General features: G+C 45.3%; 1 pseudogene; it reads left to right on the forward strand.

Annotated features, from left to right (window-relative positions):
• The first annotated feature begins 2,317 nt into the window (after positions 1-2,317).
• LOC105741018 lies at positions 2,318-2,636 on the forward strand (annotated as a pseudogene).
• The last annotated feature ends 14,916 nt before the right edge of the window (positions 2,637-17,552 follow it).

The raw sequence follows: 17,552 nt of genomic DNA on the forward strand, positions 1-17,552 counted from the left end.
CCACCTTCTTGGGCTTCCAATCCACACATTATCTGGGTCCCAAAACACATTATCCCTAAGGAAGCATCCAGAGAGTGAATATTCCAAAATAACCAAACAGAACCTAGACTATGTTATCACTTGCTCTGTATTTGATTGACCAAATCATCGGAGCCCCATGCAAATTCAAGCAGAGAAGTCACAGATGATTCCTCTTAATGAGTAGCTAAAATTGGAGGCTTTCTTTAAAAACAAAATCACTAAACAAAGATCTTTTAAAAGAGACTTTCTAGGAGAGGTGTGTCAGCTAAAATTCTGCACAAACAGAGCAAGGAACTAACAAACTACAAAATTAAAAAGGTTAATTAAGCCTAAACTTTGCCTGCAGCAGTCGCATCTGAGTTCAAGGCCCCAAGTGGTCTGAAAGTCTGCGACCTCAAGGATCCCCAGTTTCCTTGTCAGTAAAAGGAAGGACTGGCACCTTCCCTTCCTACCTGAGAGTTGCTGAAATGATAAGGGGTCCTGGATTTGAGAGTGCAGCAGAGGCAGATGTGATGATTGTGTGCTGCTTCTTATCAGGCTTAGCAAAGATTTGGTGTCAGTGAAATTTTAACTGAGGGGCTCAAGTGGGTAATTGGCCCAACTGGGCAAGTGCAGTTGGCAAGTGCCAAGGTGGAGCAGGCACCAGGTGGGCAGGGTAGGTCCCATAAAATGTAATCTGTTTTATCAGGAAGGCTTCTGGATTCTGATACCCAAAAGGCGGGAGCATCCCCTTCGTATCTGAATTCGCCTCCTGCAGATGGATACATTGACTTCCGGTAGCCAATCATGTTGTCTAATTCCAAGCAGAGAACAGATCTTGGCGGCAATTTTTTATGAGAACAGAGCAGGGCAGGAATGAGGAGAAAATGGTAGAATGCGGGAGGGACAGAAGTCAAACAGAGAAAGGTAGAGTTCTCAGAAGAAAGCAAGAGTAGAATAGGGAAGCACAGAAAGAGCAGGAAACAGGTTTCTCAGAGAGGAAACCAGCACCTGAAATGGCCTTTCAGAATCCCTCTGTGTCCTGAGGAGAGCTTGTGAGTTAGCACTAAGCTGTTCTTCATCCAGAAAGCAGTTGTTGCAACTGTGGTTGAATGGGCTGCCCAAGAGCCTGCTGGGAAAAATACTTTGGGAGCACAGAAAAAGGGGAGAAGGCAGGGGCAGGCAGCCAACACTGCAGCTCCCCTAGCTCAGGGGAAGCAGCAACGAAGTGGGCACAGGCTGCAGATAACCAGTCTACAGGGGTACATCTGTCCATGGCCAATACTCAGGGTCCATCCCTCCAGCTCCTGTCTTGACCACTGTCCCAGCAGGTTTGGCCTGTGCCCACTGACCAGGGCTTACACATGTAGATGGACTATAATACACAAAACGAAATATGTTTCTCCTGGGTCCAAGCAGCCGCACTGGGAATATCCCAGCACACGTGAGGAACATCCCAGCTCAATTCCCATGTCCCATCAGAGAATGCACTTTCTCTCCAGGCTAAGCTGGCTCTGGCCCTGAAACCATAGTACTATCCCCTTCCCACCTACCCTACCTGCTTCTCACCATTCAGCTGTGCACGTCTTCCCACATGCCCACCTGCGATCTTATTTGCATCTGCTGTACTGCGGGTGTTCTTTATGCCTGGCATTCCACGGCCAATCTCCCCAGTGACCTCAGCCCCCCACTGAAGCGAGAGCGACAGGTGGAGCCCATAGTAAGACTGAAGCAGAGACAGATACTAATTACTAACCACTTCTGTGACCGTGGGCGGGGTGGTCTCAGCCTGCAGAGCCAGTTTCCTTACCACTAAGATCTCTTCCAGCTCTAAGGTTGGATGGAGCTAGTAAATGAACATAGACCTTTCCTCAATGTGACAAACTTTTATGATGACCTAAGACTTGCCAGGCTGTGCTGACACTTGATGGGAAATCAGAGATTGTTCAAGTAGGGAGCAACACTCTCTAGCTATCCCCACACCCCTGCCAGCCCGTGAAGTAGGAGCTTATGCCTGCTCAGAAATACCAGGCAGAGACTGTGGCTTCCTCTGCACCCTTCCTCACTGATTCCACTCTCAAAGAAAACAGTGACAACCTGGTCATTTTAAGAACAGAGTAGAGGGCTGGGGAGATGGCTCAGTGGAATATGTGCTTCCCTGGCAAGCGCAAGGGCCTGAGTTCAATCCCTGGTTCCACAAAAAAAAAAAAAAAACAGAGCAGAGAGCACGATGTCAGGCTTCTGAACTGGAACTTCTCTTGTGGTAATGAGGGAAGAGCAGTGATCACCTGGTGCAGAAACTGCAGCAGGTTTAAGAATGGATGATGTTGAGAATGACAAGAAAATTTTTGTACAGAAGTGTGCCCAGTGCCACACTGTGGAGGAGGGAGGCAAGCACAAAACCAGGCCGAAGCTCCGTGGTCTCGTTGGGTGGGAAGATAGGTCAGGCTGCTGGATTCTCTTGCACAGATGCCGACAAGAACGAAGGTTTCACCTGGGAAGAGGACACATTGATGGAGTATTTGGAGAATCCCAAGAAGTACATCCCTGGAACAAAAATGATCTTTGCTGGCACCAAGAAGCAAGGAGAAAGGGCAGACTTAATAGCTTACCTCAAAAAGGCTCCTAATGAGTAATAGTCACTGCTTTATTTATTACAGAACAGAAATGTCTCATGGCTTTTGTATGCGTACCATAATTTAATAGATCTCTTACACCAGAATTCAGATCATGAGTGGCTGACAATATTTTTGTTGGACAGTCCTGACTTAAATAAAATTTTTGTAGTTAAATGGATATCTTTTTTTTTCTTCAAGGTTTGATAAATTCCAGTTCAGTAAATACTATCACTGTTTTCCCTTCTAAATATATGGTTGTACCTGGTTAGTAATGTTCCACTTTTCACGAAGATTGAGAATGTCATCTCAAAACTACTGAAGGTTGGTTTTATATTTAGATTTATATAACTGCTTATGTGACTATATTTAAATACTGGGAGAATCTTCCATTGTCTCAAAACCAAGCAAGACTGTTTCAGTTTGAGTTTCTTGGCCTGCTAGAGGGAGTAGTTGAAGACAAGAAAGAGAGGTCTATATTTTTTAGTCTTGACTATACCAATATAATTAGAATGCCCTGTATCTAAAAAGTGTTGCCTTTTACTTATTGAAAGACATTTTAGTGTGGTGTATGCATAATGCCAAATAAAGAATATTTAACATGTCTCACATTTTATAGTTGATCTGTAAATTCAGATACTTTTAAGAGTTAGCATGATATGATAGCAAGTTCGACTTTACTTTTGAATTCTTTAGGTCAGACTGAGTTATTGTTTAGGGTAGTACTCAAACGGCTATTCAGAAACACAAGACTAAAACTACTGCTGTGTGTGGTGTGATTGGTAGTGGTGCTTCCTGTCAGCTCATTAGAAGGATTAAAGGAAGAAAGGAACAGCGTGAGCACAAATTTGGATGTGACCATAATACTTAATTAAAAACAAGTCAGATTAAAAAAAAAAAGAAGAAGAAGAAGAAGAACGGAAAAGACATCAAACAGACGTGAGATCCCAGTCTATATTCGTTTTGGTTTTTTACTTGTTTTGTTTTCTGGATTTGTTTTTTGCTTTTTAGTACCTCCTGCAGATCAGGCACGTCTTTTCTTCCATCCGTCTCTGTGTCTGAGATCCGGCAACCTGCTTTATTGCTGTGCTGAGAAGGGTGATTTCAATCCGGGAGGGAAAGGACAGGAAGCTCATCTCGCCTTTGAGCCCAGTCACTGTCCTTAAGACGAATGTGTCAGCGATAAAACTGGCTTCATGGTCTCACCCGACTACTCCTGTATGTATTTCCCAATTCAAAAAACCAGCCGAATGGCACGATTCGTTGTCAGTCCCTTTCCCCGCTGTTTGGAAACACACAAGCGCACTGCACATTTCTCTGGGTGGGGAGGCCAGACCCGCCAAGGCAATTATAACCCAATAGCAATGTGCTGTGCGGGACCGGCCCACAAAGCTGGGGAGCACCAGACCAGTCCTGTACGTCACAGAGGCTTCCTGGAGGAAAGAAGGTCTGAGGAACTGCAGGGAGAGCAGGGGCTCAGCAAGTGACAGGGGGCAGGGAGGGCACCAACAAGAGCACTGCACGGGAGGGCTGTGTGGCGCCCCCTGAAGATGAGTACTTCAAAGGAGGAGCATTGCAGTGTGTATTTGTAGGTGGAAAAAGGAAGCGATGAGAGCATCCCCACAGACAGGAAGCCCAGTGGCCATCACAGCTGCATTACTCAGCTCTCTGTTACTGTGACAAAACGCTTGAGATAACCAACCCATAAGTAGGAAAGGTTTACTTTTGGCCCACAGCTCTATAGGCTTCAATCCATGGTCAGTTGGCTCATTGCTTTTGAGTCTGTGATGAGGTCACTCATCACCACAGAGGTGTGTGGCAGAGGACGTTGCTCACGTCATGGCTACCAGGCAGCAAAGAGAAGGAGGACCGGGAAGCAGCTTGGTCTCAGTATCCCCTCGGTATCCCCACCTGCTCAGTGAGCTAGCTTCCTCCAATTAGAGCCTACTTCTTAAAGGTTCCAATACCTCTGAACACCACCTCGGGCTGGGGACCAAGCTCTTAACACGTAAGGGCGTGTTATATGGAGGGAGCTTCACGATCCAAGCCACAGCAATAGCCACCTAGGCGGGAACTAGTGGGGGGGGGGGCAGGACAGTGGTTCTCAAGAAGGAAAGCCATGAAAGGATCTGATGCATATTCGGTTAATTTATGTTAGTTGGTGACATGTCAGATGAGAAAGTTGGTAGAGGAAGCAGAGGTTGGACAACAGGCAGGTTTCCAACCATTGACGGAGCACCTTTCTACTCCAGGATTTGACTGATAGCAAGGCATCTCTGCCTACCAGGACCCAAACGTCCCCACTCCCCAGCCACCTATTTTTTTTTTTTTTTTTTTAGATGGGTCTCACTGTGTAGTTCAGGCTACTTGCATTTACTATGTAGCCCAGGATGCCTTCAAACTCATGAAGATCTTCCTGCCTCAGTCTCCAAGTTCTGGGATTATAGGTGTGTACCACCATGCCTGGCCGCCAGCCACCTATTTTTGTCCCAAGCCTGCTTTTCCCATCTGGCTAGGACTGAGGAAGGGGAATAAAGGAAGGAGGGGAAGGAGAGCACCGCACCCTGACACTGAGGTGGGTTTTTATCTCCACATTAATGCTCCCCTAATTAAGGCTGGGAGTCTGTGTCTGCCATTTCACTATTTTCACTCTGCTGATTTGCCCCTTGGGACAAAAGGAAATTGGAATTAAGAAGAGACAATGGAATTGCTGGCGAGATTATTAGCTTCAGTGAAGTTAATAAAGGGAGGAGGAGGGAGGAGGAGGGAGGAGCCTCAGGGGGGCCTGTGACTCAGGTGGGAGCTGCAGGCAGGAAGAGCTGCAGGAGGCCGGGCAGTCTGGACTCTTGCCTTCTGGGACCCAAGGCCCCGGTGAGCACCGAGAGCCGGAGCTCTGTTGGAGGCTGGGTCCCATGGGAGGAGAACAGGCGCTCGGGTTTTCTCCACCAAAGGGACCACAGCGCGATGAGCTGGGGAGGATCCTCAGCCCCGAGCAACTGGAGAGGTGATGCAGGCACTGGACAGCCCGAGTGGTCATCTTCCAGACAGAGGCAGAGTCCAGTCTGCCCCTATAGGAATGCATGAAGTGGCCTCGTGCTTCCAACATGATTCCAGCAACTCCCTGGGATGTAGCAAGCTCCTGCTCAGGCTTCTGCCCAGGTGCCTGCCCTCAGCCCAAGTACCTCAAGCTCAAAGGATACAAGATGGATGGAAAAAGCAAAGGTGTTTAGAGTCCAAGGCAGTAGAAGAGAGGCACCATTGGGTCACATTGTATCTATCTATTTGTGCATGTACACACACAAACACACACACACACACACTTGTGTGCATGCATAGGCTTTCATACAGTCACTCCCATACAGCTAACCAAACCACATCTGCACACAGGCCCAAGTCTGGACACACATGTGCTCACACACACGTGCTCACACACACACATGTGCTCACATACACGTGCTCACACACTCGTGCACACTCACCCCATCTGTCTGAGAGAGCCCACTGCTTGCTCAGACACAAGCCCCTCCTTTGCATGCACGTTCACAGGCCAGCTCCCCTTGCCTACGGCCCCAGGTCAGGTCCCCAACCCAGCCATCAGGCTGATGCCCACTCCTGCTTGCGGTGGGTACTGCTGAACCACTTGGGGGTCAGGTGGGAAGGGTCAAGGGTCACTCAGGGGGGCTATCAAGACAACGAGGCTCTACTCTATATAGTAAGCCTCAGCTTGCTTTTCCCTGGAAATGAGAAGATAAGGTGCTCAGAAAACACGAAGCAGTTTCATTTCTAAGGTGGGTTTTTCCTTCTGTGTAGCTCATGACTCACTAGATTAGCACCTTTCCAATTACTGGGAGGCAAAAACCCTATTATCATAGAAACCCTCCCGCAGAATGACGGCTCTATTCTTCCTGACGGCAGCAGCCAGTCCCACAGAGCTGCAGAGCTCAGCAAGCCGGGGGCCCGGGGCTCCAGGCAACTTCATGTCCTTATTTCAAAAGTGAACTTGAAGGAACTCTCTCTCTCTTCATAGCCTCAGCAGCACATCTCCTTCTGCATGGGACACGCCAGGACAGCCCAAACGGGGAGCCTGAGGAACAGCAAGGGACACACCCTGAAGCCTGCGCACAGAACCCAGGGCCCCTCAGATGCCGGGGAAGCCCTCAGCATGGAAGAGGGTCTGAGCTGAGGACAACTGTGCACCGCAGAGGGTGCGCGGTTCTGCGGAGTTCTGGGAGAGCCACTGAGAGCCCGGTGAGGAGGCTTATGGGCCGAGCTGACTGGCCTCACAGGCAGGTGGTCCTGCACAGATTGACTCAGATGAACAAACGCAGCTGCCGAGCCTCAGCCAGGGTCAAGGGCTTCCTTATGCTCAATAAGCAACAACCCGGGAGACGCACCACGCAGTAACCCGGACCCCAAATCACCATTTCCCTGCTACATGGCGGCGAGCCACAAGGACTCCTCTCTTACATTTTCACTTCCTCAACTGTGGATGCAGGCAGATGCTGTATAATCCCTTCCTCCAATGCTGCTCTCTACTCTGTGAAGATTATGTCTGCATTGGTAACAACTGTCCACTCCACGCAGCCTGTGGCTTCAGTTGAGCAGAAATCCTCTCCTTCCCTATTACCCTGAGGCTCACCATCCTTCTGCCAGGAGCCACCCTGTAGCCCCCACATGGCTCACAAACAAACAAACCTTGCTGGCCTCTGGGCCACGTGTCATTCAAGGTACCAGGAAACTTAGATGAATAACAGGAACAATAGGTACTGTCTGCTGAGTGCTACCACGGATGGCCCGTGATTTCCTCCCATCATCCTGGAAGAGAATGTTATTGTGTCTTAGTGAGGAAGAAAGGAGTCTGGGCTGGCCAAATAGCTCAGCAGATTAAAGTGCCTGCAAGCAGGCGCAGGGACTGGGGCTTCAATCCCCAGGCCTGCTGTGCCGCCAGGCACGCTGAGATGGCAATTGAGACTGGGTGTGGTGGCGCACGCCTGTAGTCCCAGCTCTTGAGAGTCTGTAAACAGATGGATCACTATGAGTCCAATCTAGTAGTGAGACCCTGAACACCCTGTAGACCCTTCCCTAAAATACAAAAAAAAAAAAAAAAAGAAAGAAAAAAGAAAGAAAGACAGACAGACAGACAGACAGACAGAAAGAAAGAAAGAGAAATGAGCCTTAGAGAGTTTAAGTAATTTGACAATAGGTTGTGTGTGTGAATGTGTGTGTGTGTGTGTGTGTGTGTGTGTCTGTATGTGTGTAAGGCAAACACTCCAACACTGAACTATGCTTCATGCACTAAATTTTAAAATATTTCTGTAGAATCTTAGTCCTAAAATTTCACCTCTTTCCAGAAAGACACTGAAGGGCCCAGGCCGTCAACATTTTTGGAGCTAGTTTTCACTCAAGCAAAAACATCACCTATTAGTAGTGATATCCACCTTCTTTTTAGACATAGTCAGGCTCCATCAAGGAAACTGCCAATGGGAGCAGTATGTACTGTAACAATCAATTGTTTGGGGGTTATTTTTTTCAAGCTACATTTTCTATAACTCAGTGGATGTCACTGGCATGATTAGACTTGGTGGCCTTATTTAGTTAGTTAGAACATTTCATGCTCCTCAACTATTCCTTTGCACGTTGGTATAACTATGTCAAGGAATAAAATATCGAAACATTGCAGTAAAGTTTTTTGGTGTACTTCCACCACTCTGTGGACTTCTGGTAAATCCCTGTCTCATGTTTTCAGCTCTTTCACAAATCATTGGTTAAATAACTCACTCTCTTGTCACTTGATGGGATGGGGGACAGTCATGGAGGCCAGCAGTGCTCACGAGTTCAGCCTAGAGAGGACAGGTCACGCAGTCTATTCTGACTAAATTGGTTGTTTTCTCTTTCCACCATATCTGCTATGCACTACCAATTTTAATAACGATATGAAATAACTGCGCAACAATAGCTTATTACCTCCCAGGGACTGTGCTGCATGCTTTATATTCACTAATTTGTTTTTTACATTTGCTATGAGAAAAATCCATCATTTTCCTAATTTTACAGATGAGAGAAATGAGCACAGAAAGACACATAATGCGCCCTAGCACATACAGCTAGTAGACTGAAGGAATCACTGAGACAAAACACCCAATACCAGCAACCTGAAGGAGAGCTTGGTTTGGGCTCACGATTTCAGAGGGCACGGTCAAGGGTTGACTGGAACCAAGGCGGGAATGTCATGCTGCAAGGATCTGGAGGAACACTGCTGACCTCACAGAAGCCAGGAAGCAGACAGAGAAGGGAGGAACCGGGGACCTCAATATACCTTTCCAAGTCCCACCTGCAATGACTTACCCCCCTCCAGCCAGGCCCTATCTGTGAACATAAGACTTTTGGAGGACACTTTGTATCTAAACCATAACAGCTACTCAATGGGAGAGCTGGAATTCAAACCCAGGTTTTTCTTGTTCTAAAGTTTATGAATTAACAGTGACCTCCATAGTGCCTACCAATCTGTATCCTTAAATAGTTCTATAAAGAATGCCAATATAGGCTGGGGAGATAACTCAGTGATCTAAACGCCTGCCTGGCAAGTGCAAGGACCAAGGTTTGATCCCCAGTACTGCATGCTTTGAGCCCCAGAACCCCCAGCACGCCATGCTGGCCACCAAAACTGGGCATGGTGGTGCATGTTTGTAATCCCAGTGCTGGGGAGGCTGAGACAGGACGATCACAAGTCTGAGCTGCGTAGTGAGACGCTGTACCAAATACATAATAAAAATTAAGAAACAGAAGGACAAAATGCCAGGCCATGGTACTTCTCCATGACTTCCAGGTCCTGATGACCACCCCAGTGGTAATTATCTGAAGCAGGTACTTCCATGGAAGGTGCAGTAGTTCATACATTGTGTCAATTTGGCTGGATCAGCTCCACAGCTCCACACCCTGGGCCATGGGGGCCCCACCCTAGAGTGGGGAGAACCCTCCCCAGAGTGACTCAGCACAAAAAGTATATATATATATATAAAAAGATAGAAAAATAAAACTAAAAAAAAAAAAAGTATATATAAAGCAGGTGAGGAAGGCTTCTGTCCCTGCTTCCTTGGAGAAGTCCTGGTCTTTGTTGCACCACTTTGTGCTGTGTCACTTCAGAGGAGCTTGATCTTCGCAGACGTGCCACTTTAGAGGCGCTCTGATCTTAGTGGCAGAGAGCCGGTCTTCGCAGTCAGGGTAGAAGGAAGAGGCTGGATGGACGCTGCAGCTGCTACTCCTCCTCTGCTCTTCCTTGTTTTCTGCCGCCATGAACTGCTATTGTTTGCATTGGAGCCAGTAGAGTATGGACTGAAACTTGCACAAACTGTGAGCTAAATAAACCTTTCCTTCCTTCATTTTGGGTGTTGGTATTTTGCCCTAGCAACAATAAAATAGTATCCCATTGCATGGACAGATAGTATTCCCATTGCATGGAATCTGCCTCTTCTAACCCTCTCCTTTATCAGCCCTCCTGGCAACTCTGGCCATCTTTCATTGTCCATGCACAAATGGAATCCTAAGATTTGATTTTAGAGGAGGCTTAAACATTCTGTAATCTAACATCCTTATTTTGCATAGAGAAAAACATTTAGTTAAGTTCTTTGTGTTAGTCGGCTCTGCATTATTGTGTCTAAATACCAAAGATAGACAAGTTACAAAAGAAAAACAATTATTCTGGCTGATGTATTCAGAGGTTCAGTCTCTGGTCATGTGCTCCTTTGCTTTTGGTCTTGTGGCAGCGTAGCGCATCACGACAGGAGAGTGTGGCAGAGAAGATCCTCACTTCCGGGAGGCAGGAAGCAGCAGGAAGTTCAGAGAGAGGCCTCGGGCCCAATAACCCCTTGAAGAGCACACTCACAGTGCCCTAGTTTCCTTACATTAGGCCCTTCTCCTAACAATTCCACTACCTCCCAGGAACTCTGCAGGCTTGGGACCAAGCCTTTAACACATGGACCTTCAGGACCTATTTCAGATCCAACTGTAATGCTCTTTGTCTAAAACCACGTAGTGAGTACATGTCAGAGCATGATCTAGTATCCAGGTCTGACCGTCTACATGGGCCCCTCCGCTGTCTCCAGTTCAGAGCATTTTATCTTCAACTATATGTCCCCTCCCATGAATAATTTATCTGTCCTCCTAACATGTCCAGAAACTCCACCACCTCTGGCTTTCTAGGCAGACTCTTCTGAAGCAGAATATTCCTCATTTCTGAATCGTTTTAGAGGCCTTCTTCCCCCTCTTTTCTATTTGTATCATTTTTATTGTACAGTACCCTGAATTCCAATTAATCTCCCTGTCTATAAAAAAGCTTTCTGTTCATCTCACTCTTTCTCTCTGCCCCTCAAACTTCCAAGCTTTGGAACTAGGTTCTTTCCAGGAAAATTCATACAATATGCTCCCCACAAAAGCACCACAGCCATCCTCAGCAACAGTGAGGTCCTGAGCTCCTCCAAGGGTGAGGAAAGCCGAGTTCGCATCAGGAGAAACAACCCAACAAGCTTCTCCAGAAGACTACGCAGTGTACCTTCCTCCCCTCTGGAGCCAGGAAGCAATGCTCAAGGTGAGAACCGAGCTCCCCAGAGTAAACCACAGCTGTGCTCCATGACAATGAGGTCCTGAGCTCCTCCTCCAAGTAGAGCAACCAGGTTACTTGGAAAGCCAGCGTGACAACGTCCAGCCAACAGAATGACCCAAGAGAAGCAGCAGCTTCCAGCAGCTTCCCTGTCCACCTCTCCCAGCTCTTCTCCAGTTCTGCCACTTAAGCAGCCAGAAGGAACTCCCCGGTGTCTCCCACACCCATCACTATGCTAGTTCAGCTCAGCTGGGGATAACAAGCTGACCACCCATCGGCATCCACCACAGCCCAAATCTAATCTAACCAGAGTCCATACAAAAAGAGGAGATGAAGGTCCAGCAAAGAGAACCAGACAATGCACACATATAGAGACAATCAGATGGATGCACAGCAAGAAAGTGACCACTTGCAAGACAAAGAGGGAGGACTCAGAAGAAAGCAAACACACCAACACTTTGATCTTGGACCTCTAGCCTCCAGACCTGTGAGAAAACAAATTTCTTTTGCTTAAACCGTGGGTCGGTGCTGTTCATGATTAAAAAGTACATCTATACGTACACAGTGCTCAATGCATATTTAAAAAAATAAAATAGTTAAGGGCCTCCAGCACCCCTAATTGTGGCTCTCTCCAGCATGCTGTCCTGTTCTTTCTGGAAGTTTTCAAGATGACACCTTAGGAAGGGTCCACCCTGAAACCCTCCTTGCCCAGGAGAACTGTGCTGGTGGTAAAAACACACAGCTGCCAAAAGGAAATAGATTTGTCCCACTTTATAGCAGAGGTCCTCAAACAAACCACAGGGGAAGCTTTGGGCCCAGATGGTTCAGGTTTGTTGGGGCTTGGGCAAGGAATGTGTTTGCCAGGCTGAAGTACAACCTGAGGTATGGATACCACCCCCGCCGGGGCACAGCAGCGCATGAGCTGTCTGGAAGGTCTGCCACCCCCAGCCCCTGAGACGCTGCCCTCGAGCCTGAACAGGAAGGGTTTCCAGTTTCTGGCTGTGATCACAGCTAATTGAATCTCTGCAGATGCCAAAATTGGCTCTTGATTGAATTTAGAACTTTTGTTTAATTAATTATCATTCACCCGAACACTGCTGCTTCCCTCAGACCAAGTGCTTAACTGTTTCCTCTCTTCTGAGAAGGGTAGCTTCCTCTGGGACCTGACCCTTGTACTAAAGAATAAATCTACTTTCAAGGGATGGTGAAGCAAAATATCAAGAGTTATGAAAGTGCAAAGGAAAGCAAGGTGCATGGGGCTGATGAGATGGCTCAGTGGTCTAAAGCACCTACTTAGAACAAGCTTAGCAAAGCACAGGGACCGCAGTTCAATCCCCCAGCACCACATGCCAGCCAGCCCCGCCCCCTGGTGGGCTGAGCTGGCCACACACACACACACACACACACACACACACACACACATAAATAAATAAATAAAATTTAAAAAAAAAAAGGAAAGCAAGGTGCAGCAGCCCAATCCTGTAATCCCAGCACTCTGGGAGACTGAGTCAGGAGGATCAAAAGTTCAAGCCCAGCCTGGACAATTTAGTGACTTAGCACAAAGAACCTGGGCTCACCCCACAGTTCCCCAAAAGTGAAAGGCACCCGAGATGGGAGAAGACACTTTCAAATGTGCTAAAGCCTAGTCTTTCTCATCTTCCATGTCATTTAGAAGAGATTTACGTTTTTGACTTATATTGATGTTATTCATTTATTGATGTGGTGATACACTTCATAATTTCATCCATAGACATGAGTGGGCTGCATAATTTGTAACAGCCAGCTTTCCAGAATACAAAATGCATACACACGTAAGTTTATTATAAACCATGCTGATAAAAAGAACTCATTGTTCACAATTTACAAATAATAATATTCTCTACTTTAATTTCAGTGAAGCAAACTTAGTCTCAAAGCCTGCTTTCACTGACTTTTGCCAAGTCTTGTGTCCAGAGCCAGTCCCTGATTGCATTTGATGAAGTACAGCCTTGATGTACTTGTAAATGTTTTCATTTTTCTTGACTAATAAGACAGAAGCAAAACAAGGAAGATGCTGAGTCAGACCTCGCTTGTTTGGCACGAAAAATTTTAGTGCTGAACCAAATAGATTTTCAACTACTAGAGAATATTTCCTCAGTTGTATGCTACTTAAAATGTAGCAGGCATGGATATAATGTATTCTTACGTTGAACCACCATTATTAATGTTTCTTTCATCATTTTTTTAAATCTAGGCAATCATCAAGAAAGAGCTGGGGATTGAACTCAGGCCCTTGTGCTTGCCAGGCAAGCACTTATTCTACTGAGCCATCTCCCTGGCCCCTAAGAAAGAGAAATATTTTGTATATAAAAACTCCCATTGTGATCAATATCATGCCACTAATATAATGTCCCTTAACATAAAGCGAGGATAACATTCAGTAGAATATTTTATAATATACCTACCACACATACAGTGGACGTAAGTAATCCCGAGAGCACAGATAATAGGCAAATGTAGCCAAATAATTAGGTAGTTGATGAGTTTTGAGTATTTACTACTTAGTGTTTAACATCATTTATCTAATTATAAGTATATAGAATTTCATTTGGATGATGACCAGTCACAGAACTGCTTACTTGAGCTAACCTCAGCACACCTCTGTGGCCTAGGGAGAATAGAGGTAGGACCCTGAGGACTGCGGAAAGAATGAAGACGGTGTGACATCTAGACGTGGAAACTGATGGGGGTCCAATCTGCTGCCCCTTAGAGAGAAGATCAGCACTTCAGCCGATATATGAAGATACATTACAGCAGCCAGGTGTATTTTTTTTGGAGAGGAAGCTCAGTGAAAACATAAGAAGAACATGTGTAAATCTTGGGTAATGATAATGGTGAATAGGCATTTAGTGGCCTCAGCTACACTTTATACAAATACTCTTCTTATGTAGGGTCTGAATCTATGTAGGTGGAAGCCCCCTTCCCGCCCTACTGTAAAATAAGTGCATGCCCTACCTATGTTCCTGCCACAGAAGTCAGAATATCTAACTAGGTTTGGCCAATCACAACTCATCTGAGATGTGGATCTGCAATGACAAAGGCTCCAGGACAGTTAGGGATTGTTGGTGGCAGCAATGGGGTGACAGGGTGGAGGCAGAGTAGAAGTGGCCTTTAGTGTCCCAGAACTGACAGAGCAGAGGCCGCACAGAAGCAGAGGGTGACTCTCCACTTCCCTGTCTTCACGAGCTCCTGGTCAATCCTGTTGGCCAACCTTTCCATCAGTTTGAATATGTTGCATGACGTTTCTTTTCTGCTTAAGTTACCAGGATCCACTTCTACTTTACCCCAGCTTAAGTCCTGACTGTATAGAAGTCCAGCATGTATAGATGCATGAATGATAGAGGAGGAGTTGGTGGGCTGAAAGGAATGTGGATATTTGTACTAACTACAAATATTTATGTACTTTGTAAAGTCAAGTAATAAAAAGCTTTCAACAAATTAGGGTTCTACCAATAACATAGGCCAGCATCCCTCCTACAGTTGAGTATTATTAATCATGTTAATCCTTGCCTAATTAAAATGCAAAAAGTGACACATTATTTTAATTTGCATTTCTCTATTATTAGTGCTATTAGTGAGCTTAAACATCTCTTCTTAGGTTTATTGGCCATTATGCTTGTATTCTCTTAATTATCTCTGTATGCGCTTTATTGTTAGGTTATTTGATTTTTCTTCTTTGATTTATAAAAGCTATTTCCTTTGTCTATTAGATATTTTGAAAATATTGACTCCCCACAGTGCCTTTGCGATGCTGCGTTGCTGGATGGATTTTCCTGTAGTTCAGGTGTCAAGTTTTCTTGCTTTTGTGCTTTACAGAGGCACGATGAACACTATTTTTCTGCTATGGATTCTGGATTCAAACATCATGTGCTCCAGTTTCGCCTTTGCCTCTTATTAGCTCCACTCCTATTTATTTGCTCATCTGCAAAACAGAGGGTGGCCACATCTGCCATGCCGAGCACTTGGCACCTGCCTGACATTTACTGATCAATATTTTAGATGTTATTCTTCTTGCCGTTCAATTTTACAGTTTCTTAAACATATGAACATTTATCCGTTCAATGCCTTGGTTATGAATTTTTATGTGTAGAATCGGGTGAGGGTTGTACTAGCTTCCTAGAGAAGTTCAAATAAAGTAGCACAGACTAGGTGACTTAAAACCACAGTTATCCAGTCACAGCCCCCAAAGCCAGAACTCCGCAATCAAGTGTCAGTAGGGCCACCATCCTGAGAATTGAGGGAAATCCTTCTTTATATCTTTGAAGGTTTCTGGTGGTGCAGGCCCTCCTGGACTGACAGCTGTGTCAGGCCAAACTCCACCATTGTCACCATAAGTATTCTCCCTAAGTGTTTCTGTCTTCTTATTAGAAGAAAACACAAGCCATACTGGACTAGAGCCTACCGTTGTATCTGTCAATGTTCTCCAGAGGCATAGAATCAATAATATGTCAGTAATTATAACATAGATAGATAGAGAGATAGATCCAATAAATAGGTAGGTGTACTAGTTACTCTTCTCTTGTTGCTAGGACAAATACCTAACTCAAGCTTAGGAAAGGAAAAGTTTATTTAGCTCACAGTTACTGGAGCTTTCATAGTTTAAAGCAGCCTAAATTACATAACAAGACCTCAAGACACTGCTGTCCTGCACTACAGGGTCTGGAAGAGGGGCTGGGGTGTCACTATGTCCGGGATGATTCACTCCATACCCCCAAGAGAGGCCACCAGCCCGGGAGAGGTATAAGGAGGTTCAGGCTGTCAGTTGAAGGGTTCATGCCTCTCTGGCTCCACCCCTCAAGCCCTGCCCTGGTCCTCCAGCCCCACCCCTCAAGTCACATGCTGTTCCTCAAGGGAGACCACCCCATGATTTACATGAGGCGTTAGGGGGACAGCTAGATACAAGCCATAACAGTAGGTTTTAAGGAGTTGGCCAAAGCAATTGTGTGGTTTAGTGAGGCTGGAAACACAGATTAGAGTGTTATGTTGCAGTCAATCTGTTGGGAGAGCCAGCATATTGGAAACTCAGACAGGCTTCTTCTTTCAAGAAATATCAGCTTTTTCTCTAAGCCTTCAAGTACTAAAAGAGGCCTACACACATTACAGAAAATACTACACTTCAGTTAAATCTCAACCGATTGTAATGTAAATCACGGCTACAAAATACCTTCACAATAATATCTAGACTAATATTTGACCAACTAGTAGGCTTCATAGACCCAAAATTAACTACCACAGTCACACTCATGGATCCTGTGTGATATCACTTTGAATAGAGATAAGCATATTTATTTCAAAATTCAACTCATAACAGTGATATGCATTAACTGTTTTGAAAAAACAGGAACCTAGTTATCCCAGCAACTGAAATTGAGTTCACCCTTTCCCTACATCCTTGACTATTATTCATGTTTATGAACTAAATACACTCATTTCTTGATATCCATAACTAGGATGCCAAATTTGTGGGTACTCAAGCTCCTCTTAGAAAGTAGCATACCTAGCCCTCACGTGTAACGCTTCCTCCCGTGCACATAGTGATGCCTCACCTAAGGAAGGGGATCCATTCTGGGAAGCATGTCATTAGGTGATCTTTGGCACTGTGCAAACGTCACCGATTTATTGACAAATGAGTGTCATAGAGGTTACACAAAGTAAGATAGCAGTGGTCTCACTGGATGATGACATCTTATGAGACCACTGCCATTTATGTGGTTCGTCGTGGACAGAAATGCCATAATGTGGCACACAACTGTACTTTAAATTATTCCCAGCCTACTTATAACCCCTAGTATAATTCAAATGCTCTGTAAGAGTCACAGTCCTGTAATGCTTTAGGGTGTAATGGCAAGAAAAATCTGCATCCTTTCTGGACATTGTTGAATCCTTAGATCTAGCACCCACACATGGGGTTGAATATACCTGTACATACCTCCTTCTCAGATCTATATTCTGTTCTAGTAACTTAGTTCTTTTCTCATCCCAATTCTGTGCTCCACATTTTATTTACTATAGCTTCATAGTATATTATAATAGTTCAAGACTCTTTATTTTTCAAAGTTTTCTTGAAAAAGAAAAGTTCAAATAAATTTCTAGCTTCAGTAATTTGCTTGTTTTGTCCAGCTCCTTAACACCCAACTATTTACTCGTTCTATCTATCTACCTATCTACCTATCTATCTTATGATTACTGACATATAATTGATTCTATGTGTCTGGAAAACACTGGCAGATACAATTTTCTTGTACATTTTTTCTTCCAATGGATATCTGTTTGTTTATTTGTCTGAATAAGTCCTATGCTGG

Source organism: Octodon degus, unplaced genomic scaffold, assembly GCF_000260255.1.
Source record: "Octodon degus isolate 3935 unplaced genomic scaffold, OctDeg1.0 scaffold00266, whole genome shotgun sequence".
In the NCBI taxonomy this organism is placed as follows: domain Eukaryota; kingdom Metazoa; phylum Chordata; class Mammalia; order Rodentia; family Octodontidae; genus Octodon; species Octodon degus.